Raw genomic sequence first — 16059 nt, forward strand, 5'->3', positions numbered from 1 at the left:
ATGGAAGGGGACTGGTTCTAATCCCTTTGCCATGAGCCAGAGTGTGGGTTTGGCAAGAAATGACAACACACACGCCAGCTTTCTACACTGCTGTGGTTTTCCCGTGTCATGCATTCCCTTCCATCCCTCCTGGGGGTTCAGGGGTTTTGTGCCATCCTGCAGGGCAGGTATGCGAAGGGAACACCCATCTGTCCTTCCTGGATACTGGCCTTCTTCTCTAGACCGTCATTGCAGCCCACTCCCTCGATCAAACATGACCTTTCTATGACCACACAGGGACAAGACAACCACCAAAGTCTTTTGGAGCTATATCTTGTTCCAAGTACAAAGTCAGTACATGGTAGGCATTTCAATTCTAAATTCAAATTTGCTTCTTTAGAAAGATTTTTTTTTCAGGAGACATACCCCAATTGAAAGGAATGATTCCAAAATATGGGCCGGGCATGGTGGCTCATACCCATAATCCCAGTACTTTGGGAGGCTGAGGCGGGCAGATCACCTGAGGTCAGGCATTTGAGACCAGCCTGACCAACATGGCAAAACCCCATCTCTACTAAAAATACAAAAATAAGGCAAGGGTGGTGCCAGACGCCTGTAATCTCAGCTACTAGGTAGACTGATGCAGGAGAACCTCTTGAACCCGGAAGGCAGAGGTTGCAGTGAGCCAAGATCTTGCCACTGCACTGCAGCCTGGGCAACAGAGCAAGACTGCATCTCCAAAAAATAAAATAAAATAAAATAAAAATGTGTGTGTGTCCGTGTGTGTGTAGATAGATAAGAGTGGGGAGAACATTTACAGACACAGACACAGAAGGGGGACTGTGCTTCACGCAGTATTTGGATTTTCCCAGTGCCCGGCAGGCACAATGTAATTTAAAAGATATTGAGTGTTTTATATTGGCAAGGCACTGTGCTAGGTGCAAATATTATGTATCCCCTAAATAAATGTTCATCAATGGGTAAATGAATGGGTGAATGAGAGAATGGATGTATCTATTTATTTATTCATGTATTTATTCATCGTGGAGACCACATTGGGCTCTGAGAACAGTGTTATTTTCATTGTTCATGAATTCCACGAATGTTTCACAAATGTCTTGTATGTGCCAGTCACCGTGCCAGACCCTGAGAATATGAAGATGAACAGTATTATGTGTACTAAGTCGCTAGGGAAGGAGGTCAAGTCCAGTGATGTGGCTGGGAGGTGGAGGCCAATGACAGTGACCCCACCGGGGCCCTGAGTCGTCCCAGAGCTCTGCTGGCTCTGCCTGATGCAGGAAAGGCCCGAGGATATTGCAGCTGAGAGACGCTTCCCTCAGGGTTCCTCTTGGAGCCTGCTGACCCCACGTGGCCTGCCACTTGACTCATCTATGAAAATATGACCCCGATTTTATGAACACCACAGCCCCCACAGTTCAGTAACAAAGAGACACATCCATGAGCCGACAGAGAATCCTCATCTACCCCCACTTAATCCACAGAGGTGGTAAAAACAGCCCATCACCATCCAGGCTTCCCTGGCAGCCGGCCGGCTGTCCCTGGGAAAGGCAGTGAGAGTATCTGCCTGGGTAAACTCAGTGATGCCGGTCACACCACCGTGCTGTCCTCACCTACTGCAGATGCTGCAAAGGGGCTCGAGTCCCGCATTTAGCTTTCATTAATCGATCCTCATTCGGGAACAGACTTAATCTGACCAACTCCACTAAAGGAAAATAATATTGGAAGAATATCCTGGGAACAGCTATTCCTTACACAATCACCATGGAAACACTGCCGTCACAGGGGCTGGCTAGGCCAAAGCCGTGCAGAAAAGAGGATGGTTGTGGTGTGCTTGGTGCCCTCACCCTTCAGGGCACAGCAGCCTGGGGACATGAATAGGGTCACAGGAAAATTATAGTATTCGCCTGCCTCTGCCCCAGCTGCTACTAGAAAACTTGGTGCGCCTTCACATACCTACCCAGCCAGCTTTCAGGATGCTCAGGAGTGTCTCAGCCGAGATGAACTCACCCCTGGACCTTTTCACAGTCATTGCTGGGATGGGACCTGTGCTAGCACCTCCCAAAGACACCAAGGAAACCAGAGGCAGAGATGTCCTTCTGGCAGCAGGCTCGGCTGTTGTCTTGTGGCCCAGAATGTCCCTTGGGCTAACACTGAATCCAACTTAGAAACTGGCCCTGTAGCCCATCTGTTCTCCTCTCTCCATGCAGGACCCACAGTCCAAGCTCCTACTTGATACCAGGGTCTTAGAAACAGGGTAAGCCCCCTCCTTCAGCCTTTTCTGTCATCACACATCCACAATCCCCTACTCTCACCCCCAGATGCTGAGGGATGCTCCCCAGCTAACCCCCTTCTCCCTGCCCACCTACCCTGAATCTTGAATCAAGGTTCCTTGAGTCCATCCGCCTGTGCCTTTCTGCTGTTGCTTCTCTATTGCGAACTATTTCTCAAGGGGACCCCTAGCTTTTCACATAAATAAGCCTCTCAGAGGTCTTCCCCTCCTTTTCCACACCTGCTGAATCCCTGGGTGAACACATTTGGGTAACTTTTGGCTTAAAGACAATTAATTCAAGCGAAGCCATGCAACTGGGTGATTTGTAGGAACTTCCATTTGTTCACTCAATTTTTTACTGCCTGAGCTTCACAGAAGGCTTGGCCCCTTCACAAAGACATGGGTGGGAGGCTGGTGCTGGACTGAATGGAAGGTACTGCTATGGACTAAATTGTGTCCTCTCACAAAATGTATAAGTTACAGTAAGTTAAAGTCTAATCCCATTATCACTGTATTTGAGGTAAAGAAGTAATTAAGATTGAAGGAGGTCATAAGGGTGGAGCCCAAATTTGACAAGATTCATGTTTCTATAAGAGGAGGGAAACATCAGAAAGCACACTTTCCCTCTCCACCATGTGAGGACATAGCAAAAAGACGGCTGTCTACGAGGCAGGTAGAGAGCCCTCACCAGAAACCAAGTCAGCTGGAACCTTGATCTTGGACTTCCCAGCCTCCAGAACCATGAAAACATAAATGCCTGTCATTTAAGACCACCAAACAAAGGTATTTTTTTATGGTGGCCCAAGCAGACTGAGGCATGTACAAACGGCTGCTCAGACAGTAGGTAACGTTTATGGACCATCTGAAAGGCAACATGCTGTCTGGGTACAGCCACTTGCACTGTTTATTTAATCCTCACAGCATCTTCCAGGACCTGCATTGATATCCTCAGTCTACCCAGGGAACCCAGTACCCATGAGGTTTAGCTATTGGCCCAAGTGGCAGGGCTAGTGTCCAGACTTAGGTCTAGAGGATTCCAAATGCTGGAGTTAGGGGAAGGGAGAGAAAATGTTGGAAGGTTCACAGTCTCACAGAAAGGGTCTGGCATGGCTCACTATCCATTTGCTCATTGCCCTTGTTCCCTCGGGCAGTCCTGGAGATCGAGTGTTCTCATTGCCAGACCCAGAAGGTAGTGGAGCATTGGGCTTGGCATTGTTTCCAGCTTGTATACCTCAGGGACAGTAGAGCTCTCCATCTTCCTTGTCAGATGATGAGCCAGAACAAGGAACTTCACCCACATCCATCCACCCCTTGGCTCTAGTCCTTCCTTTCTGCATATCTCTGGAAGCATTTTCTTGAATTCCTGGGCCATCTGGCCTTTTCATTCATATCAAACCCTATCCCTGCTTCTCCTAATGTATTGCTGGAGCATACATAATTTATGACAACAGTTGTGTCTTTAATTTGTGTCAGGCATAAAAATGCACCACCCAGATCACCTTTAAGGAAAGACTCGCCACCAGCAAGGACAGTAGTAAGCTGAGAGCTTCTAGCTCCTTCAAGGTCTGCCTCAGCTTTTGAGCCATGGTCATGCTATTCTTGGGCTGCCTTCAAAAAGTAGCAGGAATGGAGGAGCAAGAGGCTAAGGACAGTTACCCCAATAAAAAGTCACCATCTCTTGCTCAATTTCTGGAAGTGTGATAGTTTTCAAATCTGAAACTTAACTCTAAAGGCTGGCAGTGTCTTCATGGAGAAAGACTGCAACACTATGGCAAGTATCTACTGTAATTATTTCCCCAGTCCTTCCCCCTTTTACTAGAGTAGCAGAACACAGAGAAAGGGGACTATTCATATATTCTGGGGATCACTGGACACAGGCCTAGGTTGACACTGATTCACAGAGACCTGAACTATGCTGGCTTCTGGTTAGACTGGAGGCTTATGTGGAGGTAAAGTAACAATGGAATTCTGGCCAAATTTCAGCTTACACTATGTCCACTGGGTCCACAGACTCACCTGATGGTCACTTCTTCAGTTTCCAAATTTATACTTGAATTCGACATACTTGGCAGTTAGCTAAATCCCTATCTTGGGTCCTAGGCCTTTGTAACAATAGCTGCCAGAGAGAAGACCAAGTGGCATTGGCCAGATAGTAAATCGAACATGGATGGTATCGCACCCAGGGGAGGGAGGATAGCAGGTAGTAGTACCACCTTAAAGGCATTAATTGGGTTAGTGGTTTTTACATATCTCCATGTAATTCACCAGTCTGTCCCTGAAGAAGCAATACATCCTGGAAAATGATGTGGATAATCTTGAGCTTAACCAAGTAGCAGACTCACTTACCTGGGATATGGACACTGATGCGGCAAATTAATTTTTTTTCCATCTCACTCAAGGAAGAGGATCACAGTTTACACCTACATGGAATAGACAAAACATATGTTTACAGTTTATTCCTTGGGGCTATTTTAACTTTCTCTTCCTAGATTTTATTTATTACTATACTTTTAAGTTCTAGGGTACATACGCACAACGTGCAGGTTTAATACATAGGTATACATGTGCCATGTTGGTCTGCTGCACCCATCAACTCATCATTTACATTAGGTATTTCTCCTAATGCTATCCCTCCCCCAGCCCCCCAGCATGACAGGCCCCAGTGTGTGACGTTCCTGCCCTTTATCCAAGTGATCTCATTGTTCAATTCCCACCTAGGAGTGAGAACACGTGGTATTTGGTTTTCTGTCCTTGTGATAGTTTGCTGAGAATGATGGTTTCCAGCTTCATCCATGCCCCTGCAAAGGATATTAACTCATCCTTTTTTCTGGCTACATAGTATTCCATGGTGTATATGTGCCACATTTTCTTAATCCAGCCTATCATTGATGGACATTTGGGTTAGTTCCAAGTTTTTGCTATTGTGAATAGTGCCACAATAAACATACGTGTGCATATGTCTTTATAGCAGCATGATTTATAATCCTTTGGGTATATACCCACTAATGAGACTGCTGGGTCAAATAGTAATTCTAGTTCTAGATCCTTCAGGAATCGCCACACTGCAGTGATGGGCAATAAACAGTATGGAGATTCAGGCACCTGCAACTTCAGAGACCTGCTGCATCTTGCATACTCTATCACATCAAATGCAAAGATACTTTGCTAAATATCATAAAGGGAAATAAAAGGATGAGTTGGAGAGAATATCAACGAAATTTTGATTAAAACACCATCAGATTCATTGAATCTATAGATTGAATTGGAGACAATGAGCATCTTTACAATTTTGAGTATTCTAATCCACAAATATGTACGTTAGCTTGCTAGGGCTGCCATAACAAAGTACCACAGACTGCATGGCTTAAAAGAAAGAAATTTATTTTATCACAGTTCTGTAAGCGAGAAGTCTCAGAGCAAGGTTTCAGTAAGGTTGGTGTCTTCTGAGGCTTTTCTCCTTGGCCTGTAGTTGGCCGCTTTCTCCCCATGTCCTCACATGGCTTCCTTTGTACCTGTTGGTGTCCAAATTTCCTCTTAAGGATAGCAGTCATATTGGATTAGGATCTATCCTAATGGCCCCATTTTAACTTAATTCACTCTTTGAAGATCACCATCTCCAAATATAGTCACATTTTTACTATGGGGGTTCTGTCCTGGGGGTTACAACTTCGACTTAGGCATTTTGGGAGAAGCCACAATTCAGACCAGAATAAAATATTCCTCTATTTATTCATGCCTTCTGTCTCTCAATTACATTTTACAGTGTTTAGTGTTGAAGTGATGCCCTTTTTTCCCTAAGTATTTGATTTATTCCTAGGTATTTGATGTTTTCACGCTCTTATAATTGGTATCATTTTTAATGGCATTCTCTATTTGCTGCTGGTATATTAAAGTATTGAATTTCATACACTGACCTTTTATTCAGTGACCTCATTAAATTCATTTATTAATTGCAATAGTGTATTTGCGAATTCCTTTAGATTTCTCTACTTCACAACCGTATGGTCTGAAAATAATGTTTTTTATTTCTTTTCTTTTAGTCCTTGTACTTTTTATTCATTATTCTTACCTTATTGCACTGACTTGGACAACTAGTACAATAATGAATGGTGTGATTGTTAATATTGAGTGTCGATTTGATTGGATTGATGCAAAGTATTGTTTATGGGTGTGTCTGTGAGGCTGTTGCCAAAGGAGATTAACATTTGAGTCAGTGGACTCGGAGAGGCAGACTCACTCTTAATCTGGGTGGGCATCATCTAATCAGCTGCCAGCACCGCTAAAATAAAGCAGCAGATAAAATAAGATAAAAGCAGAAGATAAAGATAAAATAGGCAGAAGAAGATGGAAAGAGCTGACTTGCTGAGTCTTCTGGCCTCCATCTTTCTCCTGTGCTGGATGCTTCCTGCCCTCGACCACCGGACTCCAAGTTCTTCAGCTTTTGGACTCTTGGACTTAGACCAGTGTTTTGCCAGGGGCTCTGGGGCCTTCATCCACAGACTGAAGGCTGCACTGTTGGCTTCCCGACTTTTGAGGTTTTGGGACACTTTGAGCACTTGGGACCCTACTTAGAAGTCTTGGCTTCCTTGCCCCTCAGCTTTCAGATGGCCTATTGTGGGACTTTACCTTATGATCCTGTGAGCCAATACTCCTTAACAAACTCCCCTTCATATATATATCTATCCTATTAGTGCTGTCCCTGTAGAGAACCCTAATACAAATGGAAATGATAATAAACACTTTGTCCTATTTCCGTTGTTTAGAAAATGCCTCCTATGTAGCACTATAAATTATAAAATGTTTGATTTATTTGAGCTGCTTCTTATCAGCTTAAGGAAGTTCTTTTTACTGTTTCTTGTTTGCTGAGCATTCTTATCAGCAATTAGTAATAGATTTTATTAAATTATGATTCTTCACCTGTTCCTTGTAGGAACTTTGTTAATTACATATTAAATTTATTTAATAGATAGTAGAAAGAAATAGTAGTATTTAAATAGTAGAAGGACAGACTTTCTTTCTCCTATTTTTAATTCTGTTTGAGAGGTTTTTCTTTTTAATTAGAGTATTTGGTTCATTTACATTTAACATAATTGCTGATAGTTTGGTTTTTATCTGTTACCTACTACTGTTATCTATTTTATCTGCTCTGCATGCCTTTTATGCCTTTCTTGAAACATTCTGAACCAGTAAGACATTTAAGAATTTCTCCCCAGTTCCTTTTCTCTTGTTAACTGTCATTTCTTTTACCCTCCTTTAAGGGTTGCACAGTGATTACACCAAACATCGTTGATTTATTAGAGTCTAATAAAACTTGGTACTTGGATCACTTCCCAGGTAGTAAAACAACTTCACAAATTTTAATTTCATTACCTTGCTTCCATCTTTTTGTGTTGTTTTGTATATTTGTTCTTCATATATTTTAAATAACTATTGTTCTGTATGGTCAGTATTTATTTAGATCTATCCATATATTTACATTTTTCATTTCTTTTTTTCTTGTATTTCCATGTTTACATCTGAAATAGGTCTTTATCTCAGGAAATACTTCAGTATTTCCTTTAGTGTCTGCCTGAAGGTAACAATTGTTTAAATTTTGGTCTGTCTGATAATGCCCTTATTTTTCCTCCATTCTTAAGGAATGGTTTTCCTGGATAGAATTCTAGCTTGGCAGTTATACTCAGAAAATCTATTCAGCAATATTTGTCTGGTACCTAATATTTATGCAAAACCTGTTTTGATCAAGTAATTCCACTTTTAGGAAATCAGTGAAAATAAGTTAAAATGCAAAAAAAAAAAGCAGCTGCATTGCATCATCATTCATAATAGGGAAGAAGCATAAAATGTAACATTTATGCAATGGTTAAATAAATCATGACACATCCACATGCAATATTGCAAGAACATTAAAATGATGTTTTATGAAGAATTTTTAGTGAGCAAAACACACTATTATTATTAGGTGCAAAAAACAAAATGCACAGTTCAATATATTGTGTGATTTTGGCTAAATAACAAAACTATATGTATACACAATGCCTAAAAGGAAATACATAACTCAGTTAACTTTGCTTATCTATAGGTATAAGTGTTACAGGTGGTTATTTTTTGTTATGTAATTGGAATAAATGATTCCCATTTTTAACTACGGTAGCTTCACTATTCTTCTTTTCCATTTAAAATTATAAACCAAATTAATGGTAAAATTATAGCTCATTTAAGGAACATTTAAGAGGTTGAAGTTGTCCTAATTGTCTTCTACACAGAATTTTCCATGAGAACAAAACAGAAATATTATGAAGAGACCTGTTTAAACTGTCATAAATGGTCCCCACCCTCAAATCACTGACTAAAACTTACCATACACAAGATGCCTGCTATCGACTAAATTATTGTGTTCCCTCAAAATTCTTAAGTTGAAATCATAATCCCCAATGTGATGGTATTAGGAGGTGAAGTCTTTGGGAGGTGATTAGGTCCTGAGGTCTCCCTCATGATGGGAGCTGCCTCATCCCATTCACCGTGTCAGGATGCAATGAAAGATGGCGTTTACAAACCAGGAAATGGGCCCTCGCCAGACTCCGAATCCGCCAGTGCTTTGATCTCGGATTTTCCAGCCTCCAGAACCGTGAGAAATAAATCTTTATTGATAAACCACTCAGTTTTTGGCATTTTGTTATAGCAGCCCAAAAGGACACAGACTGGGCAATAAACACATGATCGTTAGGCATAATTCTGTGTTGAAAATTGCATCCCACACACATTTCATCCAGAGTGAAAAGAAGAGTATCCACCATCCTTCATACACAGTACTAGTCACTTCCTAAACCTCATTAGGGCTGGTAATAATGCTTCCCCAACAGGAATTAATTTTATGCTAATCATATATGTCAGTGACTCTCACAGCTGCTCCACAGAAGCAACGGTTTTGCAAATTAGTTGCTTTCTTATTTGGGAAACGTGTGGGATGGGCCAGAAGGAAAGGCATCACTGGAACTCACATCATGTTTTTAGACTTGTTAATTAGCCTCGCAGTCTCGTTTTATCATTTCATCCGAAGATGGTTTGGGGCTTAAAACAGCCCTGAGGTCATCAATTCTGACTCAGCTGATTAACACTGGGCTTGTCAGATAATTGGAAAGGTCAAAAAACAGTGTCTAGTCTTTCTCCTAAAGCTAAAATTACTGTCAGAAAAATTTCTAAGAGATATTCCACCCCTTGCAGGAAGGAGCTTAGGAATTAAGTAGATCTTAACTTAGATCTTTGGTCCCTGCTGCCTTGCTGTGTGGCCCTAAGAACACAGCTTATCTTTGTGAACCTAAGTCTTCTTCTCTGTGAAAATGAAAATTAAAATGCCTCTCACTTAGGGAGCAACAAGAAGCATAATGTCCAGCACACAATGGGGGAAAGATAAATGTTCATCTACTCAAATCTTCTTTCTACACTTACTAGAAATCCTGTTTATTTGGGAGGATCAAGATTCAACTTCAAAACTAATTGAACATTTTTCACTTTGAAGGTAAAACTGATTAGGTTACTTTCAGCTTAAAAGTGGAATGTGATAGAGACATGGAGGTCATGTATGGGTGGAAATGGTGGAGGGAGTTAGGCAGACACCATGAGAATCCAGGCAAAGCACGAAAACCTGAAAAGGAGCCCACAAAAGAGATGATAAAGGTTAGTTTTATTCATTTGTGTAATTAACATTTATTGAGCACATTATAGGCACAGAGTTTGATGTCAAGGCTACAGTGGGGAACAAGATAATCTCCCTGTTTTGTCAGAGAGCTTATACTCTACTGGGACAAACAGGTATGGAGACAGAATGGTAAGGGCTGTGATGCTGAATCCCCTGCTCCCCACTCTAGGATAGCCCTGAGTCAGCCTGCCAACTTTCTACTAGCAACACTTGTACTGGCAGACTGTAGAGCCCTTGGGAACAGGGCCACAGCTGGCAGGGCTGGGAGGTAGCAGCATGGCATTATACAGGGCGGACATTAGATATTTTATTATGTTATGACCCAGTCTTTGGAGAGAGGTTGCTGCCTTTTCCCAAGACACAAGTAGTGATCACAGAAGTTCACAATTGTAACATATACCAATCGCTGGAGAGTTACTGAGAGCGGCAGCTTCTGCCGGGAAAGCAGAAGCTAGGGAAGGCTTCTCTAGGGAAGCCCAGCTTGCCCGTATGTCAGACCCAGCCTTTCCCTGAGTGCATCTTCTCTGGCCTTCCCTATGATTCCTCTCCAGCTCTCACATGGCCATGCCAGGATGGTCACTTGCCTGCGTGCCTTCTGGGAGGTTAGGATCAACTGAGGGCAGTGGAGAGTTCAAAGAAGCACAGTGCACTTCTTCCCAGGATGGTGGATCACACAGAGCAGGGAGGAGAGATCAGATTATACTCTAAATTTATTGAAGACCTTGCTGGTTTAAGAACAGAAAGGTAAAGAATCCCATCATGCTTCCCTTCATTCACTGCACAAATATTTGATGAATGCTCATTATGTGTCTGGCATGGTGCTAGTTGCTGGAGGTACGTTGCTGAGTTAAAATAGTCCTAGTCCCCACACTCATTGAGTTTCAGATCAGTGAGGTAAAACTTAAGCAAATCAAGTCAGAAATTAAATGTGACAACCATGACTGGTGTTACGTAAGAATCACACAGGATGCCATGAGGGGGATTTTACCTGGTCAGGGAGGGCATCCCTAAGGAAGTTGCTATGGTTTGGCTCTGTCACCACTCAAATCTCATCTTGAATTGTAGCTCTTATAATCCCCACTTGTCATGGGAGGGGCCCAGTAGGAGGTAATTGAATCATGGGGGCGGGTTTTTCTCATGTTGTTCTCGTGATAGCGAGTAAGTCCCATGAGATCTGATGGTTTTTTAAAGGGCAATTCCCCTGTACATGCTGTCTTGCCTGCTGCCATGTAAGATGTGTCTTGCCTCCCCTTAACCGTTCACCATGATTGTGAGGCCTCCCCAGCCATGTGAACTGTGAGTCAATTAAACTTCTTTTACTTTATAAATTACCCAGTCTCTGGTATGTCTTTATTAGCAGTGTGAAAATAGAGTAATACAGAAGTGATCCATAAAATAAGGAGTTGAGCAAATGAAGAGAGGAGAAGGCAAGAGAAACAGTATACACAAAGGCCCTTGGCAGGAGAAAGCACAGTGTACAAACGGGAAATAATTCAGTGCCACTGCAGTAGAAAGTCAAGGACGAGGGAGAAGTGGTGCCAGGTAAGGCTGCAAAGATGAGGAAATTTACGGTGGTAACTTGGGGATCTTGACGTCAAACTAAACTCAACTTCTGAACTCCCTGGTTTTATAAACGTTGATTATTGTATCTCATATTCCTTTAAAGCTTTTTAAATAAGCTTTTTGAGATAATCGCAGATTCACATTTGTTTGTAAGAAGTGATAGAGAGCGAGCCCCTGTGCTATTTACCCAATTTCCCCCAATGGTAGTATCTTGTAAAACTGTAGTACAATGTCACAACCAGGGTACTGACTTTGACACGGTCAAGACACAGAATATTTTCTTCCCCACAGGGATCTCTCATGTTGCCCTTTTATTATCACAGCCACTTCTTTCCTGCCCCCAACTCCTCCTTAACCCATTAATTCTCCATTTCTATGATTTTATTATTTGACAATGTATATAAATGGAATCAAATGGTATGTAACCTTCCAGCTTTTTTTCACTCAGCCTGATTTTTCAGAGATTCATGTGGGCTATTGTTGTATCAACCATTTGTTCCATTTTTATTGGTGAATAGTGTCCCCATGGTATGGATTTGCCACAATTTGTTTAACCATTCATCCATCGAAGGACCTCTGGGCTGCTTCCCAGTTTGGGGCTACTACAAATAAAACTTCCATAAACACTCATGTGCAGGTTTCTGTGAGAATGAATGTTAAGTCTTCATTTCTCTAGGATAAATCTCCAGCAGTGCAATTGCTGGCTCATACGGTGGTTGCATATTTAGTTTTATATGAAACCACCAAACTGTTTTCCAGAGTGTCTGCACAATTTTTCAATTCCATCAATAATATGAGTGATCCAGTTTCTTCACATCTTCTGCAATATTTGGTGCTATCAATGTTATTTTAGCCATTCTGATAGGAATTTAGGGATAGCTCCTTGTAGTTTTGAATTCTATTTCCCTAATGGTTAATGACTGAACATCGTTTCATGTGATTGGTTGCCATCTGTATGTCTTATTTTGGGAAATATCTGTTTATGTTTTTCACTCACGTTCTAATTAAATTGCTTCCTTTTTCACTTGCGTTTTGAGGGTTCTTTAAATAGTGTAGATTCTAGTCCTTTATTGGATATGTGGCTTATACAAATATTGTCCCAATCTGTAGCTTATCTTCTCACCCTCTAAATAGGGTCTTTAACAGAGCAAAAGTTTAAATTAGTGATGAAGCCCAACTTATTAGTTTTTCCTTTCATGGATCACACTTAAGGTTTCAAGTTTCAAAACGTTTTGCCTAGCCCTAGATCCCAAAGATGTCATTCTTTTTTAAATGAAAGTTTTACTTTTTTGAGTCTGTGATACATTTTGAGTTAATTTTTGGAGAAGACATGAGACTTAGATTGAGGTTATGTTGGTTTATTTTCCATGAATGTACAATTGTTCTAGCACCATTTGTTGAATCATCTTTGCATCTTTGTAAAAATCATTTGGGCATATATGTGTAGGACTATTTGAGATTCCTTATTCACTTATGCTTATCTGTGTGTCTATTTATCTTTCCATCTTTGCCACATAGTCTTGATTAATGTAACTATATAATGTCTCAAAATCTAGTAGACTTATTCTTTCCACTTTATTATTTTTCCAAATTGTTTTAGCTATTGTAGTCCCTTTGCCTTTCTGTGAAAATTTTCAAACAATCTTGTCTGCAACTACACAAAAATCTCGCTAAGATTTAGAACAATTTTTAAATTAATATATATTTATGGGCTACCTGTAGTATTTTGCTACATGCATAGAATGTGTAATTATCAAATCAGGATATTTAGGATATTGATAACCCTAAGTATTTATCATTTCTATTTGTTGGAAACATTTCAAGTTGTTTCTTCTGGCTATTTTGAAATTTACAATACATTGCTGTTAACTATAATCACCTCACTCTGCTATTGAACATTGAAACTTATTCCTTCTATCTAACTGTATATTTGTATTCATTAATCTCATCATTCCCCCAACCCCTCCCACAAGCATACTCTTTCCAGCCTCTGGTAACTATCATTCTATTCTACCTCAATGAGATCAAGTTTTTAATTTGCACTTATAAGCAAAAACTGGTGATATGATCAAGTTTTTAATTTGCACTTATAAGCAAAAACTGGTGATATTTATCTTCCTGTGCCTGGCTTATTTCACTTAACTAACCTCCAGTTTCATCCATGTTGCTGCAAATGACAGGATTTTATTCTTTTTATAGCAAACAGTATTCATTGTGCGTGTGTGTATATAAATACGTATATATACAAATATATACATGTATACACACATATACTCACATATAAGTATATATATGTATACATATATACATGTGTATATATATATACGTGTATATACACACACACATATATATATATACACACACAGCATCTTCTTTTTCTATTCGTCTGCTCACGGACACTTAGGTTGATTCCATACCTTTGCTACTGTGAATAGTGCTACAATAAACATGGGGCTCCAGGTACATGTTTGATGTATGGATTTTTGTTTCTGTTTTTTGATAAATACTCAATAGTGGGACTGCTGGATCATATAGTTCTACTTTTTGATTTTTGCGAAATCTCCATGCTGTTTTCCATAATGACTATATGAATTTACATCATCCCCCAACAGTGTATAACCATTCCCTTTTCTCCACATCCTTGCCAACATCTGTGATTTTGTGTCTTTTTTATAATAACCATTCTAACAGGGTAAGGTGATATCTCATTGTGGTTTTGATTTCCATTTCTCTTGATGATTAGTGATGGTGAGCATTTTTTCATATACCTGTTGGCCATTTTTATGTCTTCTTTTGAGAAATGTCTACTCATGTCCTTTGCCCACTTTTTAATGGGATTATTTTTGCTGTTGAGTTCCTCATATATCTAGATATTAGTCCCTTGTTCATTGAATAGTTTGCAAATATTTCCCCCATTCAATAAATTGTCTCTTCACTCTGTTGATTGCTTCGTTTACTGTGCAGAAGCTTTTTAGTTTAATATAGTCCAATTTGTCTTATTGTGTTATTGTTGCCTGTACTCTTGAGGTCTTAGCCATAAAATCTTTGCTAAAACCAATGTCCTGGAGTGTTTCACTTATGTTTTCTTCTAGTAGTTTTATATGTTTGACTCTTACATTTAAGTTCTTAATCCATTTGCGGTCAATTTTTGTAAATGGTGAGAGGAGAATAATTTCATTCCTCTACACATGTATGTCTAGTTTTCCTGGCACCATTTAGTGAAAGGGGTGTTCTTTTCCCACTGTATGTTCTTGGCACCTTCTTCAAAAATCAGTTGGCTGTAAATACATGAATTTATTTCTGAGTTCTCTGTTCTCTACCATTGGTCTATATGTCTATTTGTATACTAATGCCATACTGTTTTGGTTACTATAACCTTTTAATATATTCTGAAAGTCATGCAGTGTGATGTCTCCTGGTTTGTTCTTTTTGTTCAGTATTGTCTTGGTTATTTGGATTCTTTTTTGTTTGGTGGTTTTCTGTCATTGTAACATTTGAGTACTTTTTCTTCATTTGTATGTATGCTCCACCAGTGAGTTTTACACATCGTGTGTTTTCACGAGGATAGATATCGTCCTTTCACTTCCAGGTATAGGACTCCCTTAAGCATTTCTTCTAGGGTTAGCCTACTGGTAATGAATTCCCTCAGCTTTTGCTTGTCTGGGAAGGAATTTATTTGTCCTTCATTGATGAAGGATAACTTTTTTGGGTATAGTGTTCTTGTCAAACAGTTGTTGTCTTTCAGCACTTTGAATATGTCATACAATTCTCACCAGGCTGGTAGGGTTTCTGCTGAGAAATCTGCTGCTTGTCTGATGAATGTTCCCTTATATGTGAATAGATGCTGGTCTCTTGCTATTTTCAGGATTCTCTTTGTCTTTAACTTTTGACAATTTGACTATCATGTGCCATGGAGAAAACTTCTTAGGGTTGTATCTATTTGAGAGTTTCTGAGCTTCCTGTATCTGGATGTCTAAATCTCTTGCCAGACTTGGGAAGTTTTCAGCTGTTATTTCATTAAATATATTTTCTATGCCTTTGGCTTTCTCTTAATCTTCTGAAACACCCAAAGTTTGAATATTTGGTTGCTTGTGTCCCACCACACGGGTTATTTCTAAAGACCTGTCTTTAAGTTCTAAAATTCTTTCTTATCCTTTAGCTCATCTATTGTTGAAATTCTCAAATGTATTTCTTACCTTATTCATTGAATTTTTCAGTTCCAGAATTTGTTTCTTTTGTTTTGTTTTGTTCTGTTTTGTTTCTTTATCATGATAGCTATCTTTTGGGTCAATTTCCCCTTAATATCTTATTGTATACTAAGACACTAATATCTAATTGTATACTAAGATATATTGATATCTTTAGTATACTAAGTATTATAATCTGTATTTGGACATTATTTGATTTCTGTCATTTGTGTGTATAGTTTTGTCATAAAAGTCTTGTACATGTTTTGGTATATTTACACATAAATATTTCATCTTTTTGTGATTTTAAATGGTATTGTATTTTTAGCTTTAGTTTTCACATG

General features: G+C 39.8%; 1 long non-coding RNA gene across 1 annotated transcript in view; it reads right to left on the reverse strand.

Moving 5' to 3' along the window:
- Window positions 1–16059, reverse strand: part of LOC134757289 (uncharacterized) — a 208933-nt gene that overhangs the window by 161232 nt on the left and 31642 nt on the right. The window contains exon 2 of the long non-coding RNA XR_010131089.1: window positions 4616–4689. This is a non-coding gene — a long non-coding RNA (uncharacterized lncRNA). The remainder of the gene's footprint in view (window positions 1–4615; window positions 4690–16059) is intronic.

Source organism: Gorilla gorilla, chromosome 16 (assembly GCF_029281585.2).
Source record: "Gorilla gorilla gorilla isolate KB3781 chromosome 16, NHGRI_mGorGor1-v2.1_pri, whole genome shotgun sequence".
Taxonomy (NCBI): domain Eukaryota; kingdom Metazoa; phylum Chordata; class Mammalia; order Primates; family Hominidae; genus Gorilla; species Gorilla gorilla.